The 18,975-nt window shown below is 49.0% G+C and overlaps 1 protein-coding gene across 1 annotated transcript in view; it reads right to left on the reverse strand.

The window, feature by feature from the left end:
* Nucleotides 1–723: 723 nt before the first annotated feature.
* TMEM271 (transmembrane protein 271) overlaps nucleotides 724–18,975 on the reverse strand; it is a 68,115-nt gene continuing 49,863 nt past the window's right edge. The window contains exon 2 of the transcript XR_015309349.1: nucleotides 724–950. The gene's annotated coding sequence lies outside the window, so the exon portion shown is untranslated. The remainder of the gene's footprint in view (nucleotides 951–18,975) is intronic.

Consider the following 18,975-nt stretch of genomic DNA (forward strand, 5'->3'; position numbering starts at 1 on the left):
CGCACACTGAGGGGCCCAAGACGGGCTGGATCCTCTGCTGGGGTTAAAGAAGGAGAGTCATTGAGCCTGGCAGGAACTACAAATGGACGTGGCCCTATAGAAACATCAGCAAGGAGAAAAAGAGTCTGTTTGCTGACGAAGCAGCCTGAGAGAATCTGACATAGGGGCACTGAACAGCGGACCCCCCCATATGCATGCCAGGCAACTGTTGGGACAGAAGAGACCATACTGGGGAAACTGCGCTAGAGAAGCCGAGATATAACCCAGGGCAGGCGGTCCCAAGTACATTTGAGGAGCTGCTGATCGACTGGGAACAACATATTGATTTGATTTTTGGTTTTATATAGCGCTCGAATTCCTGGAGGTATCTTGTCGCTGCTGCTGTCTTACAAGGTGCTGACAGGAGATTGGTTGCTGCCGATTACTAGTGTGTAAACAGCCAGGTTTTTATTTATTACCGAAAAGCCAGGAAGTCTTGGCATTTCCTTACAGGCCTTGATAGGTTGTTCCATAGTGTGGCTGCTTTCAATAGAAAGCTTCTGCCACCCCAGGTTGGCATACCAAAGGGGAAGTAGATTAAAAGATTGAGATGAAGCACAGACCGAAAACCCACCAGAGGAGAGTGAGAGCCAAACCTCTCAAGTAGATCCCCCCATGAATAGAAATTTGCCTAGCCAGCGAGTAGGTAAGTTTCAATTCTATTAAGGACGCGGAGGCGAGGATCATGCTCTGTCTTTCTTTGCTTTATTATCAAAATTTTCACAGCAGCTTGTCAAGAAACTTTAACAAAAAACCACATTTCCCATAACCAGGGAAAGCAACACTTTTATAGTCTTTCACTCTGTTCATAACATCTTGGCCATAAATCCTGCTGGTCCTTCCTCACCTTCCTCTTTCTTCGCTGAAGGATCACCCCCTTCGTCAACCAGATTGTTTCGAATTGTCATTCCCTGAAAGAAGAACACAGCGATCACTCACCGTCCCACCAACGGGAATACGGCACATCAATAACCATTAAGCTAAATGAAGAATTCTGCATCACAGCATAATCATAAGGCAGTAAAAAGACATATGAAATGAAATGAAATGAAAAAATTAATTTATTAAGCGCACGTACACCAACGGCTTCTTGGCGCTTTGGATAGCAGAGGAGAACCTGCCAGTTCATATCCTGAACAAAAGAAAAAAACAGCTAAACGAAGGCTTGAGAAAATAACCACGTTTTCAGCGCCTTTCTAAAATTGAGATAAGAGGGGATGAGACGGAGGCCTGGGGGTAAGGAGTTCCAAGAAAGGGGAGCTTGGGAAGAAAATCTCAGTCCACCCAATCTTTTCCGTTTAAACGGACATGACGATAGCAAGTTGGAGCTCGAAGAACGAAGGGCTTGAGATGGAATGTATCGATCAAGGCGGCAGGAGATGAATGCCGGGCCTTGCTGAGCGAGGGTTTGATGAGTGAGGCAGCCCAACTTGAAGAGGCAGCGCTGGATCACAGGGAGCCAGTGCAATCGCTTCAGGAGGGGCCTCGCTGAGCTTGTTCTGGGCTGGCGAAAAATCAGCCTGGCCGCTTGGTTCTGGATCAGCTGGATAAAGCGCATTTCCGTAATCAATACGGGACATGACCAGCCCCAGCATGGTCTGAACCAGGGCCTCATGGGTGAGGAACCTGCTGATCTTGCTAATGCGGCGAAGATGGAAAAAACAAGCTGAGAGAACCGATTTAATTTGTGGTTTCATAGTCAGGTCCCCACTGATGGTGACTCCAAGACTCTTCACTGAACTCACCGGGCATGGGGCACTGCCCAACGAGGGCGGCCAGAAGTTGGAACTCCAGGGGTTGGCCGGAGGCCCGGTCAATACTATCTCGGTCTTTCCAGGGTTCAGCTTAAGTTGGTTTGCATTCATCCAATTACCAATAAAAGACATGGTGGACTGGAATCTTTCGATAGAGATAGGGGAGGAATCAATATAAAAAATGAGCTGGAGGTCGTCTGCGTAATTGAAGACGACCCCAGGAAGCTCTTGCAACTTAGAGATAAGGGGAGAAATATAGAGATTAAATAATAAGGGGGAAAGAGAAGAGCCCTGTGGGACACCACAGGTCAGGTTTTTGGGTTCAGATGTGAAGAGAGCGAGGCGAACACCTTGCTCACGATCCTGTAAAAAGGAAGTGAGCCAACTCAGTGAGGTGCCCCTGATGCCGGCGCTCTAGACCCGTTGAAGAAGAATGGTATGGTCAACGGTGTCGAAAGCTGCCGACAAATCAAGGAGCACCAGAGCTTGAGAGATGTTATTGTCCGCTCCCTTTCTCAGTTCGTCATGAACTGCCACCATAACGGCTTCAGTCGAGTGGTGTGGTCTAAAACCAGCCTGATGTTGATTCAAGAACTGAGAATTTTCTACAAAAGAACCAAGGCAGTTCGTTACATAGGCTTCCAGAAGTTTACCCAAGAAAGGGAGTAAAGATATTGGGCGGAAATTACTCAAGACCTGAGGGTCAGCCCCGGGTTTTTAAAGAATTGGTGAGACAACAGCGGATTTGAATGCATTAGGAACTGTCCCTAATGCGAGGGAATTATTAAGCAATGAGAGGGGAGTCTCTGGGAGACTAAGAAAGATTTCACGGGCAATATGAGCAGGGCAACAATCGGCGGGGGAGCCAGAACGGTCCTTTCTAAGAAGGGATATGAACATTTCCAGTGTGATTGGGGGAAAGGTAGAAAATTAGGCATTGTTTTCTGAAGCACTAGCTGTATATGGACCTGCATCAGGTGAGGGAATGCTGGCCTTGATTAGGGCAATCTTCTCTACAGAATAATTATTCAGAGAATCACAGAGGGGCTGTGAAAAGGAGGGGGTCATGGTGATCCGGTCAGGTATAGCCAATTCGTCAACAATAGAGAATATCTCCCTCGGCTTGTTAGTGGCGTTCAGCTTTTTTTCAGAAAAATATTTAGTTTTGGCCTCTAGAATGGCCAGCTTATATGCTTTAAGTGCTGCAAGAAATGTGAGCTTTCTGAATGGGCAGTAGTCTGCTCTCCACTTGCGCTCAGTTTGACGGAGTGATAATTTTAAGTCAAGTAGTGATTTATTAAACCAGCGTTGCGCATCATGCTTGCGCTTGAACCTGAGTTTCTTCAAGGGAGCAACCATGTCTCGGGCGTCTGTAACCCAGGTATGGATTCTGTCAGCCATGGCGTGAACAGACAGGGGGAGACCTGCCTCATCCAACAAGGAGGGAGTGGTGGAGGCCAATGAAAGACAAAGTGAGGGGACGTCTACCTTACCCAAATTCCGAGTAAGCGGGCACTTAGTGGGGCAGCATGTAATAGAGGGGGCTTTAGGTACGAGAAAGGAGATAAAAGAGTGGTCTGACCAGGCACATGGAGAAACCTGTAAGTTTAACACTTTCTGGTTTTGAGCCCAAAGCTGGTCAAGAATATGGCCCTTGTTATGGGTAGCAACATGAACATACTGAAGAAAATTCAAGCTAGTTAAAAGGTCAGTGAACTCCCTGGAGGAGGTACTTTCCTGTGGAGATTGGGGCTAATAATTAAAATCGCCTATAATGAAAGTCCTCGCATGGTTAATGGCCAGTTCAGCAGCTATGTCACCAAAAGAGGGCAGAAAGCTGGGCATTTGTCCTGGAGGGCGGTAAAAAACAGCGACAGTGAGGGGGAAGCTTTCTTGGTCGAATTTAAAAATTACGTAATCCACCGATTGTATGGGGCGCATGCTAAGAGATTTAACTTTATGAGTATGGGAAATTATAGCGGCAGCCCCACCCCCATCTTACCCTGCTGCCGGTTCGCCTGAAGGATATAATAGCCATCAGGAATGGCGGCCAGAATGTCAGGGCTAGTATCGGCTGTAAGCCATGTTTCAGATAGTAACAGTATGTCTGGCTTAATTGTTTCAAGGAGGTAGAATATCTCTGCTTGATGTTTCACCAATGAGCGGGTATTTAAGTACCAGAAAGATAGACAATTCTGGTCATGACCAGACCGGTCAGGGAAATCGCTACGTTGCAGAGTAGCCAGACCTGGGCTAGCGGCGGACTCTGTGGCCGGTGTGGGCTGAGACAGACGGGGGATTGTAATGAGGTAGGCCAAACATCGGGAACTAAGCAATGTTCGAAGGGAGGATTATAGCCACATAGGGAGATGAGTTTTTGAGGGGAATATACCCTAGTAGACTGTTGGCCGGCAGGGGGGGGTAGCCCCTAGGCCCGGACTGGCGCGGACGGGCGCAGACGGGCATGCCTTTGGCGCACCGCCGGCACGCCCGCTGAGCAAGTCCGCTGCACGTTGTCATATGGGACTGGTTTTAAGGTGAGGGGGGCGTGAGCGCTAGACCGCTCACCTCCTCCAACCGGAAGTAGAGGGGTATTGCAGAGTGTCACACCGATGGGCTCCCTCCACAACAATCGAGCGCAGACTGCTCGCGGTGGAACGGGGAGTCCAGCGGGGACGGCACGCCTATAGCGAGTAAGTGAAAATGCAGGCGTTTAAAAACACACAAGAGCTAGCAGTCAGCTCGAACAAAGAGAAACAAAATGAAATAAAATTGGCTATAGCTTTTCTTTAAAATGCTGCAAGCGATACCATCTGGCACACTACCTCAGCGCATCCAACGAGCATTACTCTCCCGGCCCGGTTTTAAGGTGAGGGGGGCGTGAGCGCTAGACCGCTCACCTCCTCAAACCGGAAGTAGAGGGGTATTGCAGAGTGTCACATCGATGGGCTCCCTCCACAACAATTGAGCGCAGACTGCTCGCTGTGGAACGGGGAGTCCAGCGGGGACGGCACGCCTATAGCGAGTAAGTGAAAATGCAGGCGTTTAAAAACACACAAGAGCTAGCAGTCAGCTCGAACAAAGATAAACAAAATGAAATAAAATTGGCTATAGCTTTTCTTTAAAATGCTGCAAGCGATACCATCTGGCACACTACCTTAGCGCATCAACTAACCCTTTTAACCATACAAGTATAATAAGCAGATTACTTACATTCATACGGGGCGGGCAGCAACCCATGCGCTTGCTGGGAGGGATAATCCTCGCCTCCGCGTCCTTAATAGAATTGAAACTTACCTACTCGCTGCAAATTTCTATTCCGTCAGGACTGGAGGCAAGGATTATGCTCCTTCAAAGCTTGTCGACCACCACCTGAGCCACATTCACCAAGGGCTTAAAGTAAAACTTCTTAAAGGTGGAGTCTGACGACCAATCCGCTGCCCTCATGAGGTCTTCCAAACGGACACCGAGGCTGAACGCCTTTGAAGCCATAGCACCTCTAGCAGAATGTGCACCAAAAACTTGTGTGTAAATGCCCGCTTCTTGCATAATCATCCCCACCCATCTGGCTATGGTGGGAGTAGACACTGCCTTGAAAGGCTTCCTAAGGGCAATCAGGAGTTGTCGTTTGTCTGGGGGACGAACTTCCTCCGTGGCCTCCTCAAAGGCCTTTAAGCATTGCACCACACAGAGCTTGGGCGAATCCGAAAACGCAGGGTAGGTGATTGTACGTGTATTAGATTTGGTGCGTTTACTCACCGTGAAGGTAACCCCGTCCGGGGAGAAAACACGTGCAGATATATCCAAAGCTCGGACGTCCGAGACCCTTCTACACGAGACCAAACAAAGCAGCATTGACAATTTGGCGGATAACTCTTTCCTAGAAAGGAAACAATTTGGCTGCCATGACAACAGAAGGTTTAAGACCTGATTGATATCCCACAGGGTGGAGTACCTAGGTTCCAGAGGCAGAGACAACCTTATGCCTCTCAACAGTTTACACACAAAAGGATGCTCCCCTACGGCGGTGCCGTCTATTGGAGCATGACCAGCTGAGATAGCAGACCGGATGGTATTCACCGACCTATAGGCTAATCCTCTCTGGGCCAGCTCTGCCAGATAGTTTAAGATGTAAGTTAAATCGGCGACCACGGGATCCACTTCCCATCGCATACACCAGCAAACCCATCTAGTCCAATCTGATCTGTACCTTTTGGACGTGCTGTCAGCCCACGCTCTGGACAACAAGGCGTCAGCATGTTCTGAAAGGCCCGGCAGTCTCCAACGTTGCCTGTAATCCACCATGCCATTAGTTGGAGCAAGCCGTCCTTCACCAGGCGGTGGGGAGTCCCCTCTGGACTCAACAGGAGATGGGGAGTCTGGGGGAGTTGGATTGGAGAATCCCAGGAAAGTTCCAGTAGAACTGGAAACCAGACTTGTGACCTCCAGAGCGGTGTTACCAACACAATCGAGGCCCCCTGTCTGCGGACCTGGGCCGCCACTCGGGTTATCATGGAAAAAGGCGGGAACGCATAACCCCTTTCCAGACTCCACTCCTGAGAAACCGCGTCCAACGCCTCCGCCAACGGATCCGGCCTCCAACTGAAGAACCGGGGAAGCTGGTAGTCCAGTCGACACGCAAACAGGTCGATGGAGAAAGGACCTCAGCGGTCCTGGAGGTACCGGAAGAGTTCCGGATCCAATCTGCAAATGCTGGCATCCCGAAGGTGACAGGAGTGCCAGTCTGCCACCGAGTTCTCGGTTCCCGGGAGATACTCCGCCGTAACCGCCACCTGATTGGAGAGACAAAACTCCCAAAATTGCTTCGCCAAAGTCGCCAGAATCTTGGACCGTGTGCTGCCCAGGTGATTGATATACCTGACTGCAGACACATTGTCCATTCTCAGAAGGACTGAAGCTTGAACCCTGTCCTTGGTCCAGCAGCGCACCATGAGAGAGCCCGAAAGGAGCTCGAGGCAATTGATCTGAAGCTGTTGCTCTTGAGGAGACCAACTCCTGCCTGTGGAGAAATCCCCACACCTTGCTCCCCAGCCTGCCTGACTGGCGTCCGACTCTATCACCAAGTCGGGAGCAGAACCGAAGATTTCAGGCCTCCATGTGAGCTAGCCACCACTCCAGCTCCTCCCGCACTTCGTCTGTCAACGGGACCACCTGGGTGTAAGTCATTCCCTTCCTTAAATGATGCGCCTTCAGTCGCTGCAGGGCCCTGTAATGCAAGGGGCCCGGAAAAATGGAGGCTGAGAAAAGGCCGACGAGCCTGGCAATTTGTCGTAGCGAAACTCCCTGTCTGGCCAGGGTTTGACGGATTTCATGACGTATCTTTGCCACCTTCCTGGAAGGTAAACTGAGTGTGGCTAACACTGAGTCTACTACAAACCCCAGAAAACAAGCTTGCTGGGTTGGTGCCAGAAGAGACTTCTGCTCGTTGATAACGAAGCCCAGCCGTTGCAGAAGATCAACTGCCTTCTGCAGATGGTGGCGCAATTGCACGGGGCATTGAGCCATAATGAGCATATCGTCCAAATAGACAATGAGACGAACGCCACGCGCCCGCAAATACTCCACCGCCGGCTTGAGGACCTTGGTGAAACACCATGGTGCCGAGGAGAAGCCGAACGGTAGATAGCAAAACTCATACGCTAGTCCACTCCAGAGGAACTGCAGGAACCGCCTGTGCGGAGGAAAGATCGGAACCACCAGATACGCGTCTTTCAGGTCCAATCTGACCATCCAATGGTGTGGCTGGAGCACATCCCTGAGCAGGGGCATGCCCTCTATTTGGAAGTGTCTGTACACCAGCCACTCATTGAACTCCTTCAGATTGATAACAGGCCACTTGCTGCCATCTGTCTTGTCCACTAGAAAGACGTTGCTGAGGAACCCAGCCGGGTGAACCTCCGTGTGGCATATCGCCCCTTTCTGGAGCAGCCCTGCGACTTCCTCGTCTACCAATGCGGCATCCGCTGCCGAAAACACTATTGGTGGCGGCCGAACAGCCTGCTTGGGTGACCCGCAAAATTCTATCTGTAAACCCCTCACTGTCTGGAGCACCCAGTCGTCGCCAGTAGGCGCTTCCCAAGCGGGGAAAAACAGTGCAAGCCTGCCCCCCATTTGCAGTTGCGCCACAGGCACGACACTCACCTGTGGAATTTCCGTCGTGACGTTTGTAGTTCCCACGTCCGCGGAATCGCTGACCTCTGGTCGGTTAGAAGTTATTGTACCGCTGGTCCGCCTGGTACTGACCACGTCTGGAGCCTTGCACCCTGCCCTGGGGCTGCTGCGCTTGTCCACGGCCGGGCGGGCGGCTCCTGCCCCGACCGGCCCCGCGGAAAACCCGGGTGTTAAAGACTCTTTTAATGTTGGCTTGAGCCTTATTAAGGGACGTAAACGTCGCCACAAACTTCCCTAACTCTTTTATAAAGGGCTCTCCAAACAAACCCCCTTGCGCCGAAGCTCTGAGCAGGCCAGGTCGCCCAACTTGGGGTCAACCTTAATTAACAGGGACCTGCGTTGCTCCGTTGAAAGCACACAGTTGGCATTCCCCATAAAAAAAATGGCTCGCTGAGCCCAGACCGACAACACTTCCGGGTCAATGGGGGCTCCTGAACTACGCGCCTCCTCCGCCGTGTCCAATATCTTGGTCATCGGACTAATGGCATCCAATAGTTTATCCTGGCATGCACGCCACGATCTATCAATCCCCTTCCTGGGGTCTTTGATGAAATTTGCCAAAACGTGGCCATCTTACTTTCAATTTCTGGGGTCAAAGACACCTTGCCAGCTAGAGTGGGATGAGGGCACTCTGCTCTAAGTCGACTACGAGCATCATTCTCCAGTGGCTTGCGGAGACGGGATGCGACGCGACATACAATGCCGCCTTCTCCGCCGGAACCCATTCCGCCGACCAGGGGTGGACAATGTCGTCCGGTTCCAGCATGTCTGCTATACACGCCTTGGGGGGTTCCATAGACCCAGAAGGATGCCAGGACCGATACCAGCCAGCCTCATCATCAGAGGCCTCAGGGGAGTCCTCATGCTGGGTCTGGCGGGACACTGGTGGAGGAGACTCAGACCGAGGAGGAGGCTCCTGGGGGGGCCACGGGAGCGGTGTGTTCTAAGAACGCCTGTTTCAGACGCTCAAAAGCACCTTTGTCCACCCCTTCCGTGCACTGCTTCTTGGGTGGTGGGGGCCCGAATCATGCTGCGGGGCAGGAACCCCTTCAGTCGCACCAGAGGCCCCTGGCAAAACTGGCGGCGCCATCTTTGCGCACAATTAGTTGATCCTGTCCACTAAGCGCTGTTCCATGGGGGTCATGAGATCATTGACCGCCCGGTAGATAGAGTCATCTACTTTAATATAGAAATCATCATCCCATTGAAGGTATGACAGGGAGTCCTCTTCTTCATAATACTCCTGCACCATCGTGGCATCAGAACCTGGGCACCCCAAGCTCACACACACACAGGACCCAAGCTTCTTTGCCTGAGGGCTTCCCAGAGAAGGTCAATAATCATGGGGATTCGTGAGAGTACTTTCTTGCCTGAGGGTCTCTCAGGAAAATTCACTGGCCACAGGCACAATTTACACGGGGCTGCCAACCCCTAAGGCACCAACACGCCCTACAAATCTTACTGGGCAATCAACTGCCTGCCACGGTGCCTCTGCGGTGCCAGACCGACCTATACTGCGTAATGGGGAAACCACACCCCTCCGCGTGGCGCGCGCCACTACCTACCCACAGCGTGGGCGTAACAAAAGGGGAATTACGTACAGACCGGGCCGCAGCACCGGGCGATTGCAGGCAGAGTGCGGGCTCAGACTTGGCGGCTACCGGAGCACGGAGGTCTGCTGAAGGAACAAGACTGCGCTCCGGAGCTGCGAATTACGAGTTGCCAACACAGCACCGCGGTCTCTGGGCATGACAAGGGCTGCGTAAGGAGCGCGCTAGCGTTCCCGTGGCCCGGCGGGGAATCTGTTGAATGAAATGGAAATCAGTCACCCCGACCCCGCATACCGACGCACGAACGCGCCACAACATGTTACACAAGAGAAAATCCAAGCACTTAACTTTCAGCTGCAAGCAGCGAAGAAAGAGGAAGTTGAGGAAGGACCAGCAGGATTTATGGCCAAGATGTTATGAACAGAGTGAAAGGACTATAAAATAGTTTTTTTCCCTGGTTATGGGAAATGTGTTTTTTGTTAAAGTTTCTTGACAAGCTGCTGTGAAAATTTTGATAATAAAGCGAAGAAAGACAGAGCATAAACCTCGCCTCCATTCCAGACATAGAATCCGACATTGCAAGATATCCTACACGCTATAACCACTTCCAGCGAGCGATTGGAGGCTAAGATCTATTTGATAGGTGCGGACCTAGGCCTCTTGAGGGCCAACCATAGACGCCTGGCAGAGAGAGTTACAACAAATGAGCGTCAGATATACGAGTCAGCCGCTGCATTTGCAGAAATGAAGAACCAACTCACTGCACCTGAATCAAAAGTACGGGTACTGGAGCTCAATTCTGAAGATGCTGAAAATCATTCACAATAAACAGTATCAGGTGATAGACCTGCCGGAAAAAGTGGAAGGCACGAATATGGTGGACTACTAAGAGAACTGGTTGCACGTGGCAGTGGCACCAGAGGGTCTCAAACCTTTCTATACCCTTGAGAGACGGCTCCTGCATTATTGAGACAGGGATCACATACTGGGGCAAGCCGGATGACAAGGTGACATAAGAGTGAACAAAGCAGTGGTGCAGATATTACCAGATTTCTCTAGGGAAGTGCAACAGAAGAGGAGCTCATATCAGAGTGTCAAATTGAACCTTAGGCAGCTCGAATACAAGTACGTAATGCAGTACCTGGCCAAACTGCGACAGTCCATCCCTGAAGGAACAAAGTTCTTTGGCTCTCCACAAGAGGCATGGACTTGGTTGGAATGACATGAGTAGTGAGCCCACCTGGAACAGAGACAATGCAGGAGACGAAGCAGGCGATCCTGCAGCAGAATACCGAAGAGAGAGAACGTAGCACCAATGCAGGCAGAGGTTACAGATGGAAAGATGCAATACACTGCACGTAGTGGCGCTGATCAGCTGAAAAGAACCAGCTGACTGCTTTATTCGCTGTGCAGTATACGCTGTTTAAACCTGCTGCCTGGGGCTCTTTTTATCCTTCGTTTTGCTGTCAGTGAGGGGATTCCTGCAGTGCTCACAGACCTGGAGTGAGACTGCTCCTGTTGCATAATCCATTCCACTCCAGGCTTTGGCATCATCCGCCCTGAACTGTGGACTTCAAATCCCAGGCTGCACAGCGCCATACCAGCTGCCACTGACGAAGGGGAGGCACCCATTCCAGCCTGTGCATAAAGCGCTGCCTCTCTCCCCGTGGCGAGGGACGCGCGAGGGCGGCACCCGGGCCAAGCCTGGACCAAGGGCGGGCCCGTCTGTGCCCATCAGAGGCCGGCCGGGCCACCCTTCTAAGCCCCATGACAAGGGCCGCATAAGGAGCGCGCTAGCGTTCCCCTGGCCCGGCGGGGAATCTGTGGAATTAAATGAAACGAAATTAAATGAAATGAAACACGACCTTGTGCTCGTGTTGTCATTTTCAACATTTTTATCCTCCCACCTGGCCCTATCTCTACCCCCCTCCCCTCCCTTTCCGCCCCCCCATTTGTACCTACTGGGAAAGTCCCCCTCTATCTCCTGCTGCCACTGTTGGGGCAGCCTAGCTGAGCGGTGACCTCAATATCTCCCTTCTCCCCTTATAAAACTCATATCTGTGCAGATAGCGAAAAAGAATACCCAAATATGGAAGCAGAAAAAGAGAAACAAGGATTTTTATATAAGATTTCTACAGTCACCTCTGTCAACCATCAGCAATCAGCTAATAGCTTTTTTATTCTACTCCTTAAAAGAGAAAAAAAACATAAAAAAAGAAAAATATTTAAGAAAAGAATAGCAATAGACCATTACAAATAACTTTTTCTCCCCAGTGGATAAGGTCCTCAAGGACATAATAAGCAGATTTTTATCCTATCTCCCACCTAAAATGAAAAACAAACCCATAGCTAGAAGTGATAGATCTACATTTTAATGTAATTTAGAGAGCAATAACTCAGCTTCTTTGAAATCCGTAAAGAAGTAAGTATGCCCCGCTTTAATTACTTTTAGGCATGCTGGTTTATGAAGATATACCTGCCCTCCTGCAGATTTGAAAGGGTCAATTAGTTGACGCAACTTCCATCGCTTATCCATAGTAGCCTTACTTAGGTTGGATCTTTCAAAGAATGTTACATTTCTATTGTCACAGGAGAATTAGGTCTTGCTTTAATAGATACTGCCTGCCTAAGTAGGAAATTGTCAAAATATATCAGTAAGGGGCGGGGAAATTTGCTCTCTTTGTTTCTATTGATTATTGGCAATCTATGCACTCTCGAGAGTTGCGAGTCCCAATCCCAGTCGGCCAAGTCTGGAAAAGCCCTTTGGAATAATTTAACCACATATGCACGAGGGTCCAATCCCTCTGAACCTTCTGGAACCCCAAAAAGTCTAAGGTTGGGCCTCCTTTGTCGATTTTCCATGTCTTCCAATTTGCTTTGGAGGGCCTTGATCTCTGCGTCATGCTGGTGAGTTGATGCCTCCGTACGAACTGTCAATTCTTCAACGTCAACCATCCTCTGTTGAAGCTCTTCGATTTCTTTTGTGACTCCCCCGAGCTTGCTAGTCACCTCCAGTAGACAGTTCTGCATTGTATTATTGTCCTCCCTTAATTGGAGAAAGTGCTGTTGTGCTTCTTGCCGATGTTCTGTTAGAGTTTTCAAAATTATAGAGAGTGATGAGGACTCAGACGTATCTAAAGGCATCGTGTATGATGTACTAGCCGTGTCTTCTACTACCTGAGTTGGAGATATCTGCAAGTTTGGTGAGCATGTTTCCAAGCATTCAATTACAGCTACTGTTCCTGCAGACGTGGTTATAGTGTTATCATATTCAGGTTGAGGTTTAGTCCCTGCCGTAGAAGTTATCTCAGACCTGGCTGATGCAGGAGGGGCCACTGACAGAACGGGGGACGGAGCATTACATTCAACCGACTTGTGAGAAGCTTTCAAGTTTTCCCCTTCGGACCCTGACAAACGCAGTGCCATATTTTTACTCCCACCCTTTGGCCTGTATCCATTTTCGCAGAGGGCTCTCATCTCTAATAGGCTTTCCTCGTGTGTTTGAGGAAGTTATTGAAGTAGTGAGAGCTGAGGCATTTATGTTCTTTCCTTTCTTCATTTTGTTTTTTGCCTTAGATCTTCCTTTTTTACGGCCTAGTGGTTTGGCCACGTCAGCTGAAGATCCATTCAGTTCTTCTTCATCTTCTGCGATCTCTTCATATTCATATTCGTCATTAGAGTGTTCTTCAGCCCTCTCAGAAATATTAATAGCACTTTTCACAGTACTAGCCACTGCACTAGCCACTCCATCCATTACTCCTTCAGGTTGCTCTGAGGAAACAGAAGGAGCAGCCGTAAGTACCTCAGAGGTGGAGTTTGCTGGGACTAACCCCAAATCTGCTTCATCGCCATTCACCCTATTCTTAATGCTTTTCGAAACCCCATTATGCATGAGTGTTGTATTGGTACTCAGTGATTGGCCTGTATTACCATTGGGACTCTCAGCAAGCACTATACTCGAATAGTTGCCAATACCCTCTCCATTCTCATAATTATCAGGTGCAACAGCTGCAACAGATGCAACATGGTTGTGTTTTCCCGGCAAACAGGGGACGGATGCAACATTGTTACCAATATTTTCATTAATGACCGGATTAGTCTTCTTTTTAGGCGAGAAAGTCTTGTGTTTGTGTTTGCAGTTTTGTTGACATGAGAATTGTTTGGGACATTAAATAAGCAAAGTTAAATTCGTCATTCGACATTCCAACTTTCTCTTGCCTTTTCTGCAAGATTTTCTCCGTCCGGAAAAAATGCATTAATAAGAGAATAAATACCCCAATCGTGCTTTTTTTTTTACCAAGCATTAGTGTTTCTACTAAATTAACTTTTTCAAACCAACCCCTCCCCCCACCTTTCGTGACAAAAAGTGTCTAATTTGAAGGTACTTAAAAAAATCCCGCCAATCCAGTCCAAACTTTCTTTTTAGTTCTTCAAAGGATTGAATCACTGTAGAGGAAAGGAGGCAGCCTATTTGGACATTTCCCACGTCGTGCCATTTGTGTATATATCTGTCATTGAAAATTTCCGGAAGGATTGGATTATTCTTTAAGGGAGTATAAAAAGGCAATCTCCCTATACCAAGCATTTTTCAAACGGACTTCTTTACCTTCAATCCACTGTACAATGTTTTAAATTTAACCTTTTTGTGGTAACTGTCATGCAGATGTCGCCAAAAATATCCTCTGCTCTCATTGACTAAAAGTAATTGAAAGAGAGATGGCGTATAGTCCTCCCTCTCCTCCCATTCCCCGTTATTCTGTACTAACTCATTACTATATAATAGCACGGTTGCCCAATAATAAGCCTTTAAATTTGGGACAGCTAATCCGCCTCTATCCTTATGAAGAGTAAGGAACTTATAGGCCCATCGGGGTTGTGAATATGCCCAGATAAAACTCGAAAACATACGTTCTATTGATTTGAACCAAGAAGATGAAAATTCTAGGCAAATGGCTCTAAACAAATACAGAATTTTCAGGAAAAAATAACAATTTTAGGGGGCGTGGCTTGGACGGCGGTGGTAATGGCCGCCTAACCCTATCCCTGCATGCGTAGGAAAGCGACTTCTTCACCCTAGGAGAGAATCTTCGAACCACCGATCTACTGGGCACTGGATCCTAGCTCCTGACATCATGGAGCACACTCGGTGACAAGATCCGAGTTGAAATCCGCGGATTAATGCCCCTTTCAGCACCCGTGCCTCTGCGCCGGCCAGCGCCTGGTCAATTGCATGGAGATCCGTGGAGAAGTGTGGCTCAGGGGTTAGAGGCGGCAGACCCGGAAGCTGAGATCGGCCTTGGACCAGGGTTCAATTCCCCGCCTCGACGGGGCTTGGGCTCAATAATTCCACAGACTCGACAATTCTCGCTCCGGTGCCTACTCGACTCACGGGTTCACACTCTGCGACTCTGGGCAATAGCTTGCTTAATCTCCACAACGGCCCCTCGCGGCGGGATGCCTGGCTTTCACCTTGTGGATACCCTGCCGGGGTTATCTCACAGGGGAATACCAGGACGGGTTCCCTAAGCAAGCGCTTAGATGCCTGCGATGTGGGCGGTTTGCGCTATATAAATACATGTACATTTACATATGCTCCACCTGCTCTACCCTTTCACGGCGGTCGTCACCTACCTGCCAATGAAGCCTCTGAGGTGAGCCGCCTGTGTTTCAGTGCATCACAAGTGCCCGGCCACACACAGGAACAGTTTTGTTAACTTTGATCGGCTCCAGCGTTCCCTCGCCGAAATGCCTGTCCCCAAAATGGCGGCCTGCTTTCTTGTCTGTGCGCGATAACGGCGCCCTGGGGGCTTCTACCAGCGCAGATCTACTCACCCGGCCACACCGCTCTAGTGCCACTCTGATATGCGCTTACAACCCTGCATCCTTGAAACAGAAGCTGTCCCTGTGTGCCCCTTCGACCTACGGCGACCGGACCTCCCAGGGGGACTTGCTTGACCCCAAAATGGCGGCGGAAAAGACTCATTTTTAGCGCGAAAAGCGCTATTCGTAGCTTGAGGGCGCCATTCATGCCCAGATACACCGGGAAAACCCTAAAACAGCCACCAGGGTCGTCACTGTTGATCCCATTGCCACTCGGATCACAGAAGTCAACAGAAGGATCATTAATGAGCCCATACTTTCTGTAATCGCCTTCTTGTGTGCCCTTCACCTCTCCGCCCAGCCACTACTCTGCCACCACAAGATTACCAGAGGGGGTTCCTGAGGTCAAGTGGCAACGCCGCGACCGGCACCATCACCACTTCTGCAGAGTTACGGAGAGTTAAAAGAGCCCCTACCCCGCAACCATACTGCTCTCTCAGGTGCCACGTGACACTTCAAAAATACCAGACACATCTCACTTCTGATATATCACTCAGGTCAGTGATTAAACACCTCCGCGGCCTTGGCCCAAACATCTTCTTGAACCTAACTCTTAAGCCAAACTGGATAATTCCCGCCTCATCGCTAGCCCGCTATGGAAAACCAACAAAATGGCGGAAGGGATTGATAAGAAGAACACCAAGAAAGTGAAACCGGAATCGTCCGTATCTGACTCGCCCATCAAGGCAAAAGCAGATCTTAATAGTACCCTGGATATGATCCTAAAAAAGCTAGCGGAGGTACATGATCTCGCAAAATCGACGAAAACCAACACAGATACTATGCAGCTTGAACTTACTGCAATAAGGGCAGACATGAACTCGGTCCACAAGAGCTTAGACGAAGCAGAGCAAAGGATAAGCGATGTTGAAGACAAATCCAACCTCTCTGCCAAAAATATCTCCCAGCTTCAAAGATCGACTGACTCCCTCAGACGCCAGAATGCGGAATTGAAAGACAGAAATAGAAGGGGCAACATACGCATCTTTGGAGTTCCTGAGAATGCGGAGAAGGATGCTGAATCCTGCGTAGCCTTCTTGGAAGCTTGGATTCCCTCAGTGACGGGCATCTCATTTACCCATGAATTCGAGCTTGACCGAGCTCACAGAGTCCCAACCTTCATCCCTCATGGATACAAGGGCCCGCGCCCGCTGATCTGTAAACCGCTGCGATTCCAGCACACTGAAGCTATCCTACAATTCGCCAGACGTAATCACTCCGTCACCTGGGGAGGCCACAAAATCACCTTCACTCAGGACTACTCGAAGGACACGATGGAAGTCAGAAAAGGCTTCCTGGCCCTAAGGGAAAAACTGAGGTCAAAAGGTTTGCAGTTCTCCTTTGCAGGTCCGACGAAATTCAAAATCATCATCAATGGCAAACCTCGCTTCTTCTCCAACCCTAATGATCTAGCGATGTTTCTGGAAGATTCACCTACGCAGGCAATGGACTCATCTGTCTTCGCATCTAATAAAAGGAAGACGGCCGGCCATGAATCTGATCAATCGAGCACAGGACATGGCTGAGCTGCCCTCTGACTCTCCGTGACCTACAGTAATTTTGTACATGCCCGTTTTCTCTATTCTGCCTGCATATGCCGACATATGCCAGCTTACATTCCTAACAGCTGTAAGTCCGTGCTTATGCTCGTGCTAACTTATGTTCGTGCTAATTTAGCATGTTTCCAGTCCCCAAGTTGACCCTCGCCAAAAGGTAGGCTCTTCTTTTACCTACTTTTGGGCCCACTGTCATGTCACTAGTCTATTCGCACTGATACTTGGAGAAACTGAAAGAACTATGTTCCAAAGACTTGCCTACTGTCACTATGGTTATTTGTTATCTGTAATGGTTTTATGAAACAAATCTTTTAGTCTAGCCTAAGTTATACACTGCTACGAAAATACATAATACTAGTTAGTTTTTCATGAGTCATGTTTTTACTTTTTGACTGTTATCTTTGCTCTGAAACGTAATGTCCACACCAGTATCCCCTGTGTAGTCATCATGATCTACTGTATTTCCTATGGTTATATAGCCCCGTATAGTATTAAAACTGGTAGCCCTCACCATTTTCTTCATTTACAGTCACTTTCTCTAATGGCTTGGGTTAACCTAGTTATACCCTGCTAGTAAATACTAGCTAGTTATAAGATCTCTCCTGTTATGATGTCATTTTTGACTCCTCCTACGTTGTGCTTGGACGGTACTGCCGTCGCTGCTCCTATGTTCTAGTTTTGGGGGGGATGGGTGGGGGGAGGGTTGGGGTATTGTGGGTACGGGTAAAGGGTGTGGGAGGGGGAGGAGGGGGGGGGACTTTGGGAATGTTTCAGTATGCCTTATGTACTCTTGTTTTGCCTTTTGTGTTATCTTTACATGCTCAACAGTACAGTTATCTAACAAACAGAAATACTACCGGCTGATTGTTTGCCACACGTTCTTCCAGCCCTTTTCTGACATATTCAGAACTTACCGCCAAGCTAGGCCAGTTCTGGACCCAGAAACCACCCATACAGTAACTCTCACGACAGTAGCTTTATTAATCCATAGGCGATACCCAGCAGCTTCATGACCCACACCAAATCTATATCGGATGGCCTTAACATTGTCTCCCTAAACGTCAAAGGGCTCAATCACCCGGTTAAAAGGAGGAAGGTCTTAGAATATCTTGCCAAAACCAAGGGTGATATTTTCCTACTCCAGGAAACCAAATTATCCAACGAAGACGCTGAATTTATCAACCAATACTGGATTTCACACACCCTATGCTCCTCAGCTATACACAAAAAGAGAGGGGTCATTACACTAATTGCAAAGAATTCCAATATCTCCGTTGTTTCACATACTCAAGATAATGATGGTAGGTTAGTCATGGCTCACCTCCTGAAGAACGATGATCACATCCATGTCCTGAATATTTATGGCCCAAATGGAGACGATCCAATCTTTTGGGACTCCATCTCCCCCATACTCGAAACAGTACCCCAAGACGAACTGCTGGTGGTTGGGGGGGATTTCAATCTGCCTCTTGACCCGGTAATAGACCGCCAGTCTCATTGTACCTACCACCCCACTCGCTCACACGATAGTTTGAAACGCCTCTGCTCAAAATTTGACCTACAAGACTCCTGGCGACTACAGCACCCAGATGGCCGTGATTACACGTTCTACTCGACTCCCCATAACTCCTACTCCAGGATCGATTATATCCTCATCAATAGTCCCTTCACTCACCTTATTGAAGAAACCAACATTGCCCCCAAATTCGTATCAGACCACTCCAGCATCCAAGCTAAACTAGTAGGCTCCAGATCTATTCTTCCCCCAAAGAGATGGCGCTTCAACGACGACATTTTCACAAAGCCAGAAAACAAGGAAAAAAATTGAATCTGCCATAAGAGACTACCTTGAATTAAACGATACCCCGGGCTCAGACATAGCGAATGTCTGGGACGCACTTAAAGCCACTATAAGAGGGGTGATTATTGGTATTAGAGCGCAAACTAACAAGGCACTGAATCTAGACCTTGTTACTTTAGAAAGGGACATTAAGATCCTGGAAT

The sequence above is a fragment of the Lissotriton vulgaris genome, chromosome 3_1 (assembly GCF_964263255.1).
Source record: "Lissotriton vulgaris chromosome 3_1, aLisVul1.2, whole genome shotgun sequence".
NCBI classification, from domain to species: Eukaryota; Metazoa; Chordata; class Amphibia; order Caudata; family Salamandridae; genus Lissotriton; species Lissotriton vulgaris.